Source organism: Lissotriton vulgaris, chromosome 3_1 (genome assembly GCF_964263255.1).
Source record: "Lissotriton vulgaris chromosome 3_1, aLisVul1.2, whole genome shotgun sequence".
Classification (NCBI taxonomy): domain Eukaryota; kingdom Metazoa; phylum Chordata; class Amphibia; order Caudata; family Salamandridae; genus Lissotriton; species Lissotriton vulgaris.
Genome location: NC_141689.1, coordinates 33162677 through 33180524, shown reverse-complemented (window position 1 = coordinate 33180524; position 17848 = coordinate 33162677).

Below are 17848 nucleotides of genomic sequence, written 5' to 3'. Positions count from 1 at the left end.
CAGCCGGGGGGGAGAAAGGGGGAACGTTCTCTAGGGTCCCAGGGAGAGAAGCAGGGAGCGGGTGAGCGTAGGAGCGGCGCCCCTGAGGGACTATCTCGGCCAGTTCCAGATGGCGCTGAGCAACGGGGTATTAACTGAGGGATTCTCCACTCACCACCAAGTCCGATGTCCCGTAGAGCGCTGTGTGTGCCTTCAGGTGGCAGGAATTGGCGGGGCAGCTATACCAGGCACTGCCGCACTTGCATGTCTCTCCCTCTTGTGGTGCAGGCCTCTTCGGGTGTCAGGACCAAGCCCTCGTCGCCAGCTCAGCCGGGCCAGAACTGGTAGGGCCAGTTCTTCGATGTTGGGACACTTGTGACTGTCCAGATGCTGTGAGCAGCGCCGGTGAGGACACCGGGCGCGGTGCAGTTTGCTTGGGCGCCAAGGATCCCAATCCCTCCAGTTGCTGCTGAGTAGGCCCGAGGCCAGGGTCTCCGGTGTCAGGCCAGCTGCTCTCTGTGTGCCTCTCACAGGGCCGCTTAGGGGCAGACGCCCTAAAGTTGTGCAAAGGGCAGCATCGGGGGTACACTTGGGCGCTCCTGTGCTGGCATGATGTGGGGGGCACCAGACACTGGGGCAAGACTTCACCAGGCTCGATCCCCGACAACGCGCATATATGCCGTTGGGTCAAGAGCCACCGTAAGTTGTGGGCTCTCTTGATGGTGCGCTGGCACTCAGGTGCAAACTCTGCCCGTGCAGGCCCGTCGGCATATCCAGGAACAGCCAGAGGCCACCCGATCTTCTGTGGCCCCCTGCCGCTGAACCAGGCACGGCGCCGGGGTCTCAATTTGGTGTCATCTCGTCAGGAGGGCCGGCTGTGGGCGCGTAGTACCCGGCCTCCGGACCCGGCCTCCTCGCTGGCGTCCGGGCACGGGCCCAAGATAAGAAGCAGTCCGCGGGCTGTATTCGCTCAGGGGGTGTAGCATGGGGGCTCCCGCTCTGTCACGTCTCTGCAGGACCAGGTCTCGTAGGCGTCGAGGCCAGGCCCAACGCCGGGGTATCAGGTAGCGGCGGCCGGCCGGGATCGCACGCGGCTCTCGGACCCACCGATCGCCCAGCTCCGACCTCACCGCTGCGTCGGAGGTCCAGCAACCACTGGAGGTCTCCGGCAGGGCGGAATCTCTTGCTGGCGATGTGCCTTCCGGCAGCGAGCTCCGCTGAGCAGACTCAGCTTGGTGCCACCATTACACCGGTCCCACAAGTCCTGGCTTCCACGAGGTAAAGGCGCCTGCCGCCGCTGCAGAACTCGACCAGGAGCGCGTCGCTTGTGGCACAGCCCCACTGTGTAAGTTTGGAGCAGTTTTAGGGGGGTTTGCAGCTAAATCCAGGGTTTTACGGGGTTTAGGGCCGGGGAGCCATGCGAAACACGGCCGCTCAAGCCGCCATCCTAGCCACGCCCCTGGAAAATAAATTTATTAGATGGTTGTTGACACTCCCTCAAGCACCCCGCTTTTTCCTCTAAGACTGGATCTGGGACTCTCTCCTATAGAAGATGAATTAGCACTAAAACACCTTAGGTTTTGGCATAGGTTATGGGTAACCACAGATTTGTTATGCTACAGGCAAGAGCTGAAACAGGTACTGAGCCTCAATGGTGCTGGCAAAATTCCCTGGTTGGCATTCGTGAAGCATGAACTTATGTGTCTAGGGCTACCCGACTTGTGGGACAACCCAGAAAGGGGTTGTCTTGACCTATCGCGCAAGTCCCTGTCCAAGATTTTTAGGGAGAAAAAATTAAACTCTGTCCTTTGTGCTTCGAATGCTGGAACTCTAACTGATTCCTTTTTAACCTTCAAAAATTCTTATATGTTTGAAGATTTTATGGATTGTGTTTTTCCGATTTTAGCAAGAAAACATTTTATCCAATGGAGATATGGCACTCTGCCACTTAAAGCATTCACTAGCAAATGGTCAGCGGCTGATAATAAATCATGCCCAGGATGTCGCTGTGATGTTGTGCTTTTTTTTGTCCTGCATACATCAACTCCAGGAAGTATTGGCTGGCTCCACTCTGCAGAAACTTAGGATTTAAAAATTGTTTGTTTGCTTTTAGAATTTTAAAGACTGATACATCAAGTTTCATCGTATTTGCACTTTCCAAGTACCTTATAGCTATGTGGACCAGAAGGCGTAAATTAATTGATATCCACTGCTAAAGTTTTTATTACTGAAAGCTATTTTTATATTTCAAATGTATGATATCTGTATAGTGCAATTTATGATGTTTACCTAATGGCTGTAAATATCTCCTTTTTAAAAATTTTAATATTTTAATTTGTACTCTTTTATGACCATTTTTTTATACCATCTGTCACGCATAATCTCTCGGACAATCATTGTAATGAGTTAGCCACGTTCTTTGACCTGAAAATACAAAATATCCTTCAACATCTCCCCCCTCTTCCCCCTGTGGACCCCCCTCCTCTTCACTCGCCGCAGTGCCAGAACAGGGATACAGAATTATTCAGGTTTTTTTCCATCAGTGAGGCAAGTTTAGGGCCCATCCTTCAATCCCTCAAAAGCGGGTCCCCGCATGACCCAGCGCCAGTCAGACATCTAAAACAGGTCGCCCCTACCATCCTAGCATCAATAGTGAACCTGATAAACTCTTCTATAGAAAGTGGAACGTTTCCCCTAAGCTGGAAGAATGCTGTGGTAAAAGCCTTAATCAAAAAACCCAACCTTGACCCTGGCAATCTGGCCAACTTCAGGCCGATCTCTCTTCTCCCTGGCATTAGCAAGATGGCTGAAAAATTCATCAATGGTCAGCTATCAAACTATTTGGAATCCAACGATTTGCTAAAAACATCACAGACTGGCTTTCGCCCGGGCCAGGGCACGGAAACAGCTATGGTGGCGGTTGTCGAAGAGGCTAGGAAGATCATTGATGCAGGAGGATCAGTGGCAGTGATCCTTCTGGATCTCAGCGCGGCATTCAACACCGTCAACCACATCATCCTGGCACAGCGGCTTGAAAACCTTGGTATTTCAGGGCCGGCTCTCTCTTGGCTCAAATCTTATCTCCACAATCGCTCTTTCCAGGTGGCGGAAGGCGACTTTATCTCCAGGGAGACCCCTATACGTTGCGGAGTGCCTCAGGGCTCGTCATTGAGCCCGACGCTCTTCAACGTGTATATGTCGCCCCTGGAAAAAATTGTCATCCCGTATGGTATTAAACTCCTGACCTACGCGGATGACACTCAGCTGGTTGTCTCCCTCAGTCGGCAAGATAATCTCACCATCTACCTGCACTCCTGCCTGGGGGACATAGTCAGCTGGATGAACGCCTCCCATCTAAAACTCAATGGGGATAAAACGGAGATAATGGTGATGGGCAATCAGTCCCACTTCCGACCGGAGTCTCTAAGGCCCCCGTGCATGGGTCCTCCCCCAACCCCCAAATCTGACATCAAAAGCTTGGAGATATGGTTAGACCATAACCTGACCCTAAACACCCAGGCAAGGAAAACGGCTGGGACCTGCTTTGGCTTACTACGTACTACCCGCAAAATCCTCCCCCTTGCTTCCTTTCCAGTCAAGAAAGCTACTCCTACAGGGCCTCATCCTGTCCAGACTGGACTAAGGAAACGCCCTATATCTCGGTGCACCACAGAAAGTCACAGCCAGGCTGCAGGTGATGCAAAATGCTGCCGCTCGGTTTCTCACGGGCACAAAAAAACGCTGCTCTGCCAAACCGGCGATCAGAGCACTCCACTGGCTGCCCGTGGAGCAAAGGGTGCAGTTCAAGGCCCTGTGCCTAACCCATAAAATCCTTCATGGAAAAGCCCCGCCTATACTTAAAGACCTCGTGGTCCCTCATACCACGACTAGAACCCTCCGATCCTCTAATGCCCACCTTACCAAAATACCCAGGATTAAGAAAGCACGCTACGGAGGCCGGCGGTTTTCCTATCAGGCATCTAAGATGTGGAATGCCCTTCCACTGGACCTCCATGCCCAACCCAACCTTCTGCCCTTTCGAAAGTCTTTAAAGACTTGGCTGTTCCCTTAACCATCTTACCGCTTCCGCCTGATCTATTCAGATTTTCTGTCAGCGCTGGGACGCTCTCGGGCAGCCATGCGCTTTAAAAATCTCATTCCATTCCATTCCACCTGGACGGTCGAAATAAAGAATTTTTGAATTGAATTGCTTCACTGACACAACTGAGGCCACACACCGCTCAGCCAACTCTGTGTTCTTTTTCTTACTGTGTAAGTCAGATAGTTTTATGCTTCTTGCAGGGTCCTTTTTTCCAGGGGACCCAGGACTGGCAGCAACTGCGACAATCGTGTCACTTTGCACTGGTCGCCCACACTACTGGACCCAAGTACCCGTTAGCACTGGACTCTCTCAGGACAGAGAGACAGAGCAGTCCGGGGCCTACCCAGAGAGGGGGTGTAGGGTCAGACACTCAAACACCACTTCATGACTGGTTGTCCAATCCATGCCTCAATATATATGAGAAAAACATTACAATACACATAAGAAGAATGCACCATCCCTAAACCAATGGCCAGCAGAGAAAGCCAAAGCTGTCCAGATCCTTCCAGATCTGAGATCCAATACCAAACACTATTAAAGCTCCACAGCTCCACGTACTCCCACCAATGTCACACAGCCAGGTTTGTCAAGGCGGTCTAATGGAATGTGTTCACACATACCAGATCCATGATCTGAGCACTCATTGGTTAATGATCCTTGCAAGACGGTCGCATAGTGCACGAGTTCACGCTGGTACACTTTGAAGATTTACACTTCAGTGATTTTGGCTTCTGTTATTGGTATTGTGATGTAAATGGTGTTTCAGAGCACCTGCCACAAAACTAGTGGTGGGCGGAACTCGCAAAGTTTCACTCCACGGAATTCCACTTACTCACAGAAAACCTATGCAAGATTTCATGGAACTCCGCCAACGGGCGGTAAAAAGGCAGCGCATGCTGTCTGCACTACAATGTAGTGCTGGTATCGCAAGCAGAGCTGAAAATCAGTGTGAACCGCACCATGCATAGCGCCACAGTGCGCAGCCATTTGAGTTGTTTTTACAGCCGCTAGAGTACAAAATCCACTTGAGTTGCAGAAAATCTACTCTAACAGCAGCCCTCTGACTGTGACCGCTTGTGAATGCCGACAACCGACTGCGTAAGAAGAATGTGCTAGGGGGCACCACATCTCGCTCACACTCTCCAGCACTCACACTCTGGAGCCACGCGGGAGAACAATTCGAGCCCCCAGCGATTGGCGGAATCTGATCTGGTCTCCGTATTAAAGTGTAATGTGGAGTGGCCAAACGTCTGCCAATTCCACAGACGGAATGGAACCTTCTGCCCACCCCTACACAAAACCCTCCTTGACCCTCTGAAAGGCCAGCAGAACCCACCCAAAGAACAAGGGGGCATATTATCAAGACAGGCGATAAAATGATCGCCTCTTTAGCGGCAGAAAACTGCCGATAAAGCAGCGATAATGGGCTTGATAATAGGCTCTATGTAATTCAATTGAAGCCCATGTTAAATGTGAAGGACATCTAACATGAGCTTCGATTGGAATTCCATAGTGCATATTATCAAGCCCATTATCGCTGCTTTATCTGCAGTTTCTGCCGCTAAAGAGGCGATCATTTTATCGCCTGTCTTGATAATATGCCCCATGGTGCCCACCCAGTGCTGGTAAACAACAGCATTATTTAGAGGTGCAGTGAGAATACCCAGGGTAGAATGTTTGCACACAGTCCACTGGGTGTGGTTTAGCTCATATCTTTAGTGCCAAGAGCCCTTTCATTTCATGTTACAAACATGTATTGTTGATTATGCAACAAGTGATGAACTGCCCTGTCCATCAAATGCACGTTTCTAGCACGTGCCTCTGTTCTGTAAATGTCTTGTGAAGTTATGACCCCTCCTGTGCTTGCCTAGTGAGGTTCCGTGACAATTATAGTGGTGTTTTTGACTCGTTCGAATATGGACGAGTTTGGTATCTATGAACCGCAAATGACGAGTTTAGTGGGTGTACGCGTTTTCGCTACGCTGGCCTGAACCGTTCGTCTTATTCGTGGGTTTCTTCATCTGAACCCACGGGTTCCATTTTAGATACGGCATCCATTTTGTTCCTTGCCCTCAAGTAGCCAGCGAACGGACACTGTCCGCTTCGTGACCCTGGGATTCCCAAGCTCTTGCGGAAGACACGTGTTCCTTTGAGGGTGTCTTTATGACGAGGGGGATGACACCGAAAAGGCAGATGGCCCCGCTCGAGGCTCATCTTGCCGTGCCGGTCTTTTGTTTCAGCCGTGCATTCATTAGGCACGACTCCTTTGATCCTGCAATCGTGTTTCCGATATCGCCCCCAACACTCTTTCCAATCTGTTGTCTATCTTTGTCTTCCCTTGCACCTGTTTCTGACTCTTTCCTTAAACTCGTTTACAGCCGGAATGGAATGTACTTAATGGTGGGATAACGTACTTTTACAGTTGGGAACCGGCGATGCTACTGTAATTATGTTCCGGGACCCTGAATACATGAAAGCAACCCTTTTGAAGTTTACTGTGGGAACTGAGTTGTAACCTTTTGTTCGCCATGTTGTGCTATGACGGAAATATGTATAAAAGGAGCGATCCACTGTTGCAATTTGAAGCAGTCTCCTAGAACCTACATACGTTGTACTTCTTGTGACTTCTGTGTTCCCTGCAGTAAATAAACCTCGATCTTTGACGCCGAAGGAAGTGTCCCGTGTCTCTGTGATTTGTACGCCGGAACAGGTAACCCACAAAGGTTTCAGGTGTTGTCCCCTGGCACCGCTGGGCCTTAGAATAGCCCAGTCCTTCAGTTGGAGCCCAACGTGGAGCGACATCAGCGGTACCGGTCCAAAGCCCGACGATCGTGAGGAACTTCGTGTGAAATCTCCGAGGGAAGGTGCACCCCGCTTCATCGATCCTGTTGTCGAAATAAGTGGTCCGAAGACTTTTCCCGCGAAGATCCCCGCCTCCTGACGGCTGCGACGGACTGATGCCCTGACTGTCGACCTGTTTTGGCGCTTGGCGTAATCCTTTGTACAGCGAGACGATAGACGGGCCTTCCTGGTGACGCCATTGCTCTTTCAGTTAAGTATTTGTGGGTCGCTCCCAGAGTCCTTGGTTGTTGTTGAAACTTGGTTGTTTGCATGGTTCCATTGCATTTGTGGTTCTTAGTTATTGGTTCTTAGTTGTTGGGTTTTATTTGACGATTGCAATTGCCAAAAACCGAGGGTCTTGCATTTTTGCGAGGACATCGTAAATCGATAACCCTTGAAGTTTGTAAACTCGGTTAGTGTGCACGATGCCTGGCCGTAGTACTTTGTTTAGTTGCTTTAAATGTTGCGGTGCGGATTCCGGATTGGAGGACTCATGTCCGATACCTCCGGTTGGAACTCCGATCTATGAGCTCTATAGTCGCCATGGAGTGGGTCCTATCGTGTATAACGATTATTGGATCCGCTACACTAAAGATGATGGTGTCCTTAGTTGGCCACCTCATGGTAGTTTCGAAACAGCAATTTCGGATAATCTCGAAGCAAAATTGTTCAAAAAGAAATCTAGGCCGGCCATGTTTGATTCCTTTCGGCTATGGCGAAAAGAGGCCAGGCAGAAAGAAATTAAACAGCTTAAGAAAAATAAGAGGGAAGGTATCGTTACGGTGATGAGAAATGCAGAGCAGTTCCAGCGAGACAAAGAAGAGAAGGAAAAGGAAGTTTTTGCTAGACTGCAACATATGGCGGTGGATAAGTGTTATCCTGTTTTACCGTCGAGTACTGATAAGAAGGGAGAGGAAGCGGTAGAGGACCCTTTGTTGTCCTATCTACTGAAGTCACCACCCCCATACGCACAGGATACTACAGCTCCTGTGGTTCCTCCTGTCCCTCAACCTGTTGCTCCGGCAGCTGCTGGTCAGCCTGTCGCTGGTCCTGTCCTTCCGAATCCTCTTGTTCCTCAAGTTGTCCCTTTTCCCTTACCTGCCCCTCTTCCTACTGCTCCACTGCCTATACCTTCTCAGTCTGTTGTTCCCGCTACTTCTGCTCTCTTGGCTACTCCTACTGCTCCTACTGCTCCTGTGTTTAGTCCCCATGTTGTTGCTCCTGTACTTCTCTCCTCTTCTCCGTCTGTTCGTAGTCGCATACCTAATGCTGTTGCTAATCTTTACTCTCCATTTGGACCGATCCTTGGGTCCGATGTTTCCGATGTCCCTCAACGACAAAGTCAAATCCCTGGTGGTAGGGAGAGTGATACGTTAATAAAAATGGCGCGTAATTGGATTAGGTATCCCATTAAAAACACCCCGCGCATGGTTTTTGAGACGTTCTCTCAATTCAATGAGCCCACGCAGAGATTCGTGTTCGAGGAAATGTGTAAATCCTTACGAGAGGTATGGGATACTGATGAGGTAGACAATGTGCCTGCCGAAATGACTGAACTCCAGAATCAGTTTTCGAGCGGTATGATTGTGGGTAGTAATGTTCGACGTGCTGTAGAGCGTCTTTTATCTTTTCGGTCTACCGTGTTACCTCGAGCATTGTTTAAGGACGAAACTGAGGAGTGGATGGCAACACCTGGTCAGTATCCCATGCGAGAAGTTCCTCCAGTTTGGATGCCAGGTGATGCTAATGCTGTTCCTATTATTCCGCCACACTTCCAGAGAGTTTGGATACACCTCCCATGGAAGCGGTCGGAAGTTTTGTAGGTGAAACAAACTTTGCCTGACCCCCGCAAAAATCCGGCTGGTTATTACAAAGAGTTATCCCAATTAGTGGATGCTACTATTATGAACCTTGCCGATATCGACATGTTGTTTGGTAACGTAGTACCTCAACTAATTTGGGCAAAAATCCGTCAAGAGAATCACATAGCCGAGTTGGGCGGTGATTGGGCTGCTCTTTCGGCGGCCGACGGGCGACAAGTTGGTGGGGCTAAGCCTGAACAGCTTATTGAGAATCTGCCCCAGAGGATTATTACACTTATGAAGACACTTATGCCAGCAATGAGAGTTAATTGGGATAAACTGTCTGCGTGCAAGCAAAAGAAGGACGAGAGTGTCTCCTATTTCTTTACGAGATTTGAGGAGGCATTCATCGATCACAGTGGTCAGGATATGAGCACTGAGGGAGGTCAGCGATTGTTCGTCGATAAATTTATATCGAATTTGTTGCCTGAACTTAGCAACAAATTGAAAAATTCTGAAAGTTCGTGGGCTGTTTCTACCTCTGCTCAGATATTAGCCACGGCTCAATATTACGAAAATAGGGAAAAGGAGGAAAATGATCGTGCGGATAAGAAAACAAAGGATCTCAAAACCAAAGTTCTGTTACAGCAAGCGTATCCTCCGCGCTCGAATCAAAATGACTCTCGGCAGCAAAATAGATCGCAATCACAATCTTCTAGGTCGCAGTCGCGTAATTACTCTTCCACACCGAGATCTATGCTCGGATATAATCAATGTGCATACTGTAGAGGTGAGGGCCATTTGAAGTTTGATTGTCCGCTTTTGCGCGACCGAAATAATGGTGGTTCGGTTCGAGGAGGTCGTAGTGGTCCTCAACAGGCTTCACGAGGTAGAGGTCGTGGTGTTACTCAAAATCAGAATGAGCGTTCTAATACTTCATCAGATTCCAACAAATGCTTTGATCAGCGTGGTTCATCGTCAGGTAGATCTGCACAGTATCATGTGGATGACTGTTATGTCGAGCATGATATTGATGACGGTAATTACTAGGACAGCCACAGACAAAGAGAGGGAGTAGTATCAGTTCCGGTTGATCAGAGAGGGCCTTACGTCGCAGTTGCCACATCGGGCGTAGTTGAGCCTTTTCTGTTGGACACTGGTGCAGCGAAAAGTTCCATCATGCATTCGAAACTCCCTGGCGCACCTTTGTCTGGCTTAACGAATGTTTCCGTTGGATTCTCTGGCGCCCCCGTTAGCAATCCGGTTTCTAGCCCTTTGCCCCTCACAATTGGGCCTCGTGAGCTGGAAGCTCCTTTGATTTTGACAACTGGTTGTGGTGAGAATCTTTTGGGCCTGGATTTGCTGAAACGGTTATATGCGACCCTGTACTGTTCTCCTGCGGGAGTGGAGCTTACATTGGGTCAGAGAGTGATCTCTCCTATGTATTTGTCAACTGATAAGCTCCCACCGGAATTGAGTTCTCTTCCTGAGTCTTTGTGGGCAACAGGTCCCAATGATGTGGGCCTGCTGGACATCTCACCTTATGTTGTCCAATTGAAATCGAATGTGCGATTACCACGTATTCCCCAGTATCGTATCTCTCTCGATGGTGAACGAGCGTTGTTAGCGATCATCTATGACTCGATCAAGAAAGATGTTATCGATGAAACTCGGGGAAACGTGTGTAATAGTCCTGTGTTACCTATTTTGAAATCAACTGATCCATCCAAGCCTCCTGTCTACCGTTTTGGCATTGATTTACGGGGGGTGAACGAAATTGTGATTCCACAATTTCCTGTGGTGCCTGATATTACGTCTTTACTGACTCTGATTCCAGCCTCGGCTTCTTGGTTCTCAGTGATCGATCTGAAGAATGCTTTCTTTAGCATTCCGATTGCTGAGGAAAGCAGAGATCTATTCGGCTTCTCACTAGGTGGTCGCAGCTTTAGGTTTAAACGCGCTTCTCAGGGCTATTGTGAGAGTCCATCAATATACAGCCAAGCCCTAAGAGTCAACTTGATGCGTTTGTGTTACCGGCTGGTGCGGCCTTGATCCAGTATGTTGATGACTTGTTAGTGGCTGCTGACACTAAAGAGATCTGCAAAACTGCTACAGTATCGCTGTTACAGCATCTCTGTGACTTACATCACAAGGTGTCACCTTCTAAACTGCAATATTGTTGTCAAGAAGTAACCTATCTCGGTCACTTATTGTCAAAGGAGGGAAGAAGGTTGACCCCAGAGAGAATTGCAGCGATCGCTCGAATGACTGTGCCAACAACTCAGAGAGATGTGCGTGCCTTTCTAGGTATCCCGTCATACTGCAGGCAATGGATTCCAAATTTTTCATTGCTAGAGAAGCCATTGGTAGCCCTCACGTGCAAGGATGTTCCAACTCCTTTGCCATGGACTGAAGAGTGTCAGAAAAGTTTTTCTGAATTGCGTGATGCGTTGTGTTCGGCCCCTGCGTTAGGTACTCCTGACTACAGTAAGCCGTTTACACTATACGTTCACGAGAGAGAGGGTTGTGCGTTGAGTGTCTTGACGCAACAATTTGGTGGTAAGCAGCGCCCATGTGCATATTTTTCCTCCACCTTGGACCCAGTAGCTAGAGCGTTGCCGAGTTGTCTAAGAGCGACAGCGGCGGCTGCGGTGTCCATTCGACAATCTGCAGGATTGGTCATGGATAATATGCTTACGGTAATGGTTCCGCATGCAGTTGACACTCTTAAATCGTACAAAAACTCAACACTTGACGAGCGCAAGGTTGTCCGGTTACGAGTAGACGCTTTGGGCAAGTCATATACAAATAAAGCGCTGTAATGTACTGAACCCGGCGACGTTGTTGCCAACTAATATGGAATCAGATGATGTACCACCACATGATTGTTATTTGCGAACTGAGGAAGAAACGAAGGGTCGTGTTGACCTAAAAAGCACTCCATTGGCAGATCCCGATGGTACCTTGTATGTTGATGGTTCGTGTTTTAAGTTGCCGAATGGTGATGTGACGACTGCGTATGCTGTGGTGACGTTGAGTACGGTTGTGGAAACTGCGAGATTGAGCCAGAATTCCGCGCAGGCGGCAGAGTTGATTGCGTTGACGAGAGCGTGTGTTTTGTCTAAGGGAAAGCGAGTGAATGTGTTTACGGATAGCCAGTATGCATTTGGCGTTACACATAGCTTTGGTCGTCTGTGGAGAGAAAGAGGATTTATGACATCGCATGGCACGAAGATCCAACACGGACAGCTCGGGAACGATCTTTTGGACGCACTTACATTGCCTAAGCAGGTGGCGATTATTAAATGCAGCGCGCACCGAAAGGTTACGGATGATGTTGGTCGTGGTAACGCGTTTGCGGATGAGATTGCTAAAGAGACAGCTAAGAACCTTGCAACCCGAATGTACGTTACGAGTTCAGTAAGGTGGCCGGCAGAGACTGGTATGTGTGAGGACACTGTTGAAAGCGTGAAAGCGATTCAGAATGAGGCCACCGAAACTGAAAAGACTAAGTGGAAAGAAAGCACGGGAAAGTTAGATGCGCATGGATGTTGGATTGATTTGTCGGAAAGTCAGAGGTGGATGTTGCCGGATGCATATGTGCTAGCCGTTGTGACTATGGCTCACGGCTTGTCACATATTAGCGCGAAAGGTATCTGCAAGTTGCTGTCCCCTGTATGGAAGAATGATGGTATCGCTAAGTGTGCTGAGAGAGTGGTTAAGAATTGCATGGTATGTATGATGTACAATCCCGGCAAGGGCACCCCCACCCTACCTGGCCATTTTGCTCCTCCTACATGTCCCTTTGAGGTTATCCAACTGGACTTCATCCATATGGAGAGATGTAATAACCTGAAGTACGTTTTAGTTGTGGTTTGCGCATTCTCCAGATGGATCGAGGCCTATCCTCTCAAAGATAATACTGCCCTGTCCACAGCGAAAGTCCTACAGAAGGAATACTTTCCTCTGTATGGAATGCCACGGATTGTATGGTCAGATAACGGAAGTGAGTTTGTGGGGAGTGTGATGAAGAGTGTGTGTAAGGGCCTTGGAATTCGACAAAAATTCCATAGCGCCAATCATCCCCAGTCAGCAGGTTTAGTTGAAGGGTACAATGGTACTCTGAAACTGAAACTTGCTAAGATTCAAGCTACGACTGGTTTGTCATGGCCTGATGCCTTGCCTCTGGCTCTCTTGTTGACCAGGGCGACTGTACACTCTCGAGTAGGGCTTAGCCCATATGAGATTGTGTTCGGCCGTCCTGCGAACGTCTGGGGAGTCCCTAGGCCTAAGGCCTTTGATAGTCTTGAGTACCCAATGTTAATTGACTATCTTCATGATCTGACTGCTAAACTGAGGTTAATTCATCAACAGGTCTTTGAAGATCTACCGGCACAGACAGAGGGTCCTGGACATCGACTCCAACCGGGTGACTGGGTAGTCACCCGCAACTTCGGCAGAAAGCGCAATTTGGAGCCGAGATTTGTGGGCTCGTTCCAAGTCCTCCTAGCCACAAGGACTGCAGTTCGTCTGGAAGGCCGGAAGAACTGGGTGCATGCCACCCACACCAAAAAAGTGCCTATCCCTTTACCAGCAGATTCCTGGGTGAGGACCGGAATTGCAGCAACGGAAACAGAGACCCCAACAAAATTTGTGCCGTTTAGTGATGCTCAACCGGTAGGAGATACTTCATTGCAGTCAGATACATTTGTTGAACCTTCAGCATTGGAGAACTTGAGACTTGAACTGTCATATGATCAACAGGACTCTGTTCCGCAACCTGAACAATTATTTGAAGAGCAGACTCGTCCTGGAAGAAGCAGATATTTTCTTCGTTCTCATAACAAAGACTAATAAACAAAAACCCCTTTTTGCTTTTTTCCCCTTTTTTGAGTTCATATTACCCCCTTACTGTCGTTTTGAACATTATGAACAATTGCATCCTCTATTAATTCTTGAGTTCTTTTCCACATATGATTTTTTCCACAGCTAGGAGATTTGCATTAAAATTGAATGCTTGATTAAAGAAAACCTTACATCCGGGTTGACCGTAGGGCCGTGTGGGTACTTCCTTCTGTTTAGCAGGTTCCTGACACTAGGTCGGTACTTTTGTTGATTCCTGGGAACTCCTGGGAATTGATAATCGCTACTCAGAACGAAGTGCGTCAAGAATGTTGCGGACGGTTTTTAGAGGATGGAATTCTCAAAGTTGTCGGAAGTGGAGAAGATGCTAGCTCAAAGATCGACATTGCATAGGGTTGTACGAACAAAATGCTTTCTGTTTCAGGTGTTCCTGCTGTTTCTGACTGTTTCCATGTTATTGGTGGGTGGAGTGTATTTCGGATTACAGTCGTTATTGCCTTCTGCTTTACCTACTTCTTCTTCTGAACCGAAATCTATTCCCACTGTTTCTCCACATTCCTTTCATCCTCTGCCCCAACACGAACAGGTTAGACGTGCGGAATTCATGAATAACTCCTTTGTCCAGCTTCTTCATCAACATCAGTTGGTGATGAATACTACTAACTGTTGGGTGTGTGGGTTAATGCCACATACCATGGATAGGGGAATTCCGTATTTGGTTCTTCCTTACAGCTCCCAGGGGTCAGCTCGAGCATTCCAAACTATGTTTCGTAGCGCACTAGATTCCTACCCCCATCGAGAGCACGCACTGCAGATCATGGTCCCGGCCCGTACCACAAGCCTTTGGCAAGAGCGATTGCTGACTGAGATAGAGATATTTTTGATGCATCGCTTATTCCAGAGGAAGAGGTGCGAGCATATAAGGATCTGAGTGAGGCTGAGTATAGCATGTCAGTGGGTGATAGACAGCTTAAAAGCTCGTCTCCGATCTGTATCGTTCCCCATCTCGGTAATTTCTGCTTGAAGGGTCTTGGCCGAAGCCCGCGAGCTCAGCTTGGGAGGAGTGCTTGCACTGAAACGTATGTTTTACCAACGCTCTCTTCCCCTGTTCTTTTGACTGCCAAGGGTACATACTTTGTATGTTACGACCGCGCATATACATGGTTGCCTCGTGACTTCTCGGGCACCTGTTATATTGCGAATCTGTTGCCACCAACCTTCACAGTTGCCTCGGACTATCACAAGACTAGAGTTGTGAGAGGCGTTATTAGCGAAGAAGACACTGCCGGTCAAGAAGCAGGAGACTTCTTTAAGGGTTTCCTGCCGTTTTGGGGACCTATGATCAATAGTAGGAACCTGAGACAGTTGACTCGTGTGGTGGAATCGACTGCTAATATAACTGCAAGTGCTCTTGGTAATCTGACAGCAGAGCTTCAGGCGGACAGGCTTATGACGTTGCAAAACCGTATGGTTTTAGACGTTGTTCTTGCAGATAGAGGTGGTGTATGTAAGGTGATCCATTCGAGTTGCTGCATTTTCATCCCTGATAACGCTCCAACTGTATATCAAGCCATCTCGAAGTTGCACAAGATCTCCGAGTCCATACACGTGGACGTAGGTGATTGGACGCTACTAGGATGGTTTTGGGGCCTGATGTCGACGTGGGGTTGGAAGATTCTGATGATCATTGGGGTTGTTGTAGCATTTCTGTTCACGTGTTGTCTTTGCGTACAGTGTGGTCCTGCCTTATGTGGCCTCTGTGCTACGACGTGTATAAGACGGCCATCTGTTACCAAGGAAGCATTGATGGATAGAATGATGTTGCAGCAACATCTGAATGATCTGATGAATATCGAGGTCGATTCTGATATCGACTAGTGCTTGCCTGCATGAGGGCAAAAGGAGCGTCTGAGGTTCTCTGACAATTATAGTGGTGTTTTTGACTCGTTCGAATATGGACGAGTTTGGTATCTATGAACAACAAATGACGAGTTTAGTGGGTGTACGCGTTTTCGCTACGCTGGCCTGAACCGTTCGTCTTATTCGTGGGTTTCTTCATCTGAACCCACGGGTTCCATTTTAGATACGGTATCCATTTTGTCCCTTGCCCTCAAGTAGCCAGCGAACGGACACTGTCCGCTTCGTGACCCTGGGATTCCCAAGCTCTTGCGGAAGACACGTTTTCCTTTGAGGGTGTCTTTATGACGAGGGGGATGACACTGAAAAGGCAGATGGCCCCGCTCGAGGCTCATCTTGCGTGCCGGTCTATTGTTTCAGCTGTGCATTCATTAGGCACGACTCCTTTGATCCTGCAATCGTGTTTCCGATATCGCCCCCAACACTCTTTCCAATCTGTTGTCTATCTTTGTCTTCCCTTGCACCTGTTTCTGACTCTTTCCTTAAACTCGTTTACAGCCGGAATGGAATGTACTTAGTGGTGGGATAACGTACTTTTACAGTTGGGAACCGGCGATGCTACTGTAATTATGTTCCGGGACCCTGAATACATGAAAGCAACCCATTTGAAGTTTACTGTGGGAACTGAGTTGTAACCTTTTGTTCGCCATGTTGTGCTATGACGGAAATATGTATAAAAGGAGCGATCCACTGTTGCAATTTGAAGCAGTCTCCTAGAACCTACATACGTTGTACTTCTTGTGACTTCTGTGTTCCCTGCAGTAAATAAACCTCGATCTTTGACGCCGAAGGAAGTGTCCAGTGTCTCTGTGATTTGTACGCCGGAACAGGTAACCCACGAAGGTTTCAGGTGGTGTCTCCTGGCACCGCTGGGCCTTAGAATAGCCCAGTCCTTCACTAGTGACTGTTTAGTTTAGAACATATTCCAGGCATGTCGTAAATACTATGGCCATTCCTCTTTATATTTTCAGCATTTTATTTATTTTAATCACTTGCCTTTCGGCTTCTTTATATTACTTTTAGGTTTTTATACACATATAGCGCAGTCTCCGTTTTAGATGCAGTTTCCATTTTAGTTGGCCTGTCTGCCTTTTGGCACAGATATGGCATGTCATTATCTTTCAAGGAACTCGTCGAAGTGTTGGATCATCCAGACGATGAGCCTGACAAAAGGGTAAGGCCAATGAGTCTGGGACAGGGTCTGAGGCAAGTTCCCTGTTACCTGTGTCTCGAGGACAAACAGCGAACGTGTAATGTAAACATTGCAGTCTGATTTGACATACTTTTATAATGTATTGAACTAAGTTGAAAGTCCTCCAAGTAGAGTGGAAAGTCCCCCGTGAAGGGTGGAAATTCCCAAAGGTCAGTGGCCAAATCAGTGTAAACTCCATGCATTAATCACAAGGGGGCATATTTTCAAGCACGGCGTAAACATTATCACCGCTTTAGTGGCAGAAAAATGCTGCTAAAGTGGCGATAATGGGCTTGATAATACACCGTAGAGAATCCCCATAGAAGCTCAGGTTCACACCACAACATGGGCTTCTATGGGAATTCACAAGGGCGTATTATGAAGCCCATTAAAACCGCTTTAACTGGACTTTTCCGCCAATAACGCGGTGATAATGTTAACGCTGTTTCTTGATAATATGCCCCCAAGTGACAGAGTTGTAGCATCCTGCTACAAATAACCACACACACAATTCTCTGTATTGCTGGAGCTTTATTCCATTACCAGCAGCCTCTCTCCTGTCCCTACTCTAACTGCCCCTTCCTCTGTCCGTCTCCTCCTCTTCCTGTTCCCCCATGGGCTCCACCCACAACCACTAGTCTGCTAACTTCATAACATCTCCCCCCTTTGTAACAAAACAAACAAACATACTGACTTCTCAGTCCATCTCTTCAATAAGTCTTTTGGGTGGACGTGTGTAGCGATGAGGTCGTGGCGACCTGGCTCTCGGACTAGTATTGCTCAGTGTCTCATTGGTTGGATCAGTGTTCTCACGACCAACTGAATGTGGTTCTTCCGAACTGGGAGTGTCCATTTCACTTGTCATGGTTCTGGTGGTATCCCGTGACAATTTCTTAAAGTGTGAGATATTTCTCGTGACTCGCCGCTGCTCAGATTCCACTGTCAGCATAGTTCCTTTCCTCTTTGTGATCAGCAATGGTTCATCCTTGAACAGACAGTCGGTCTTTCTCTGCTGCTCTTGCTTGACGAGAACATGGTCCCCTTCATGTAATGATAGTGACCTCGCTCTTCTCCGGTGATCTGCATATGACTTCATTTTATCTTTATTGTGTTTGTCAGTTGCCATCATTTCTTGATGATCTTGTGCGGATG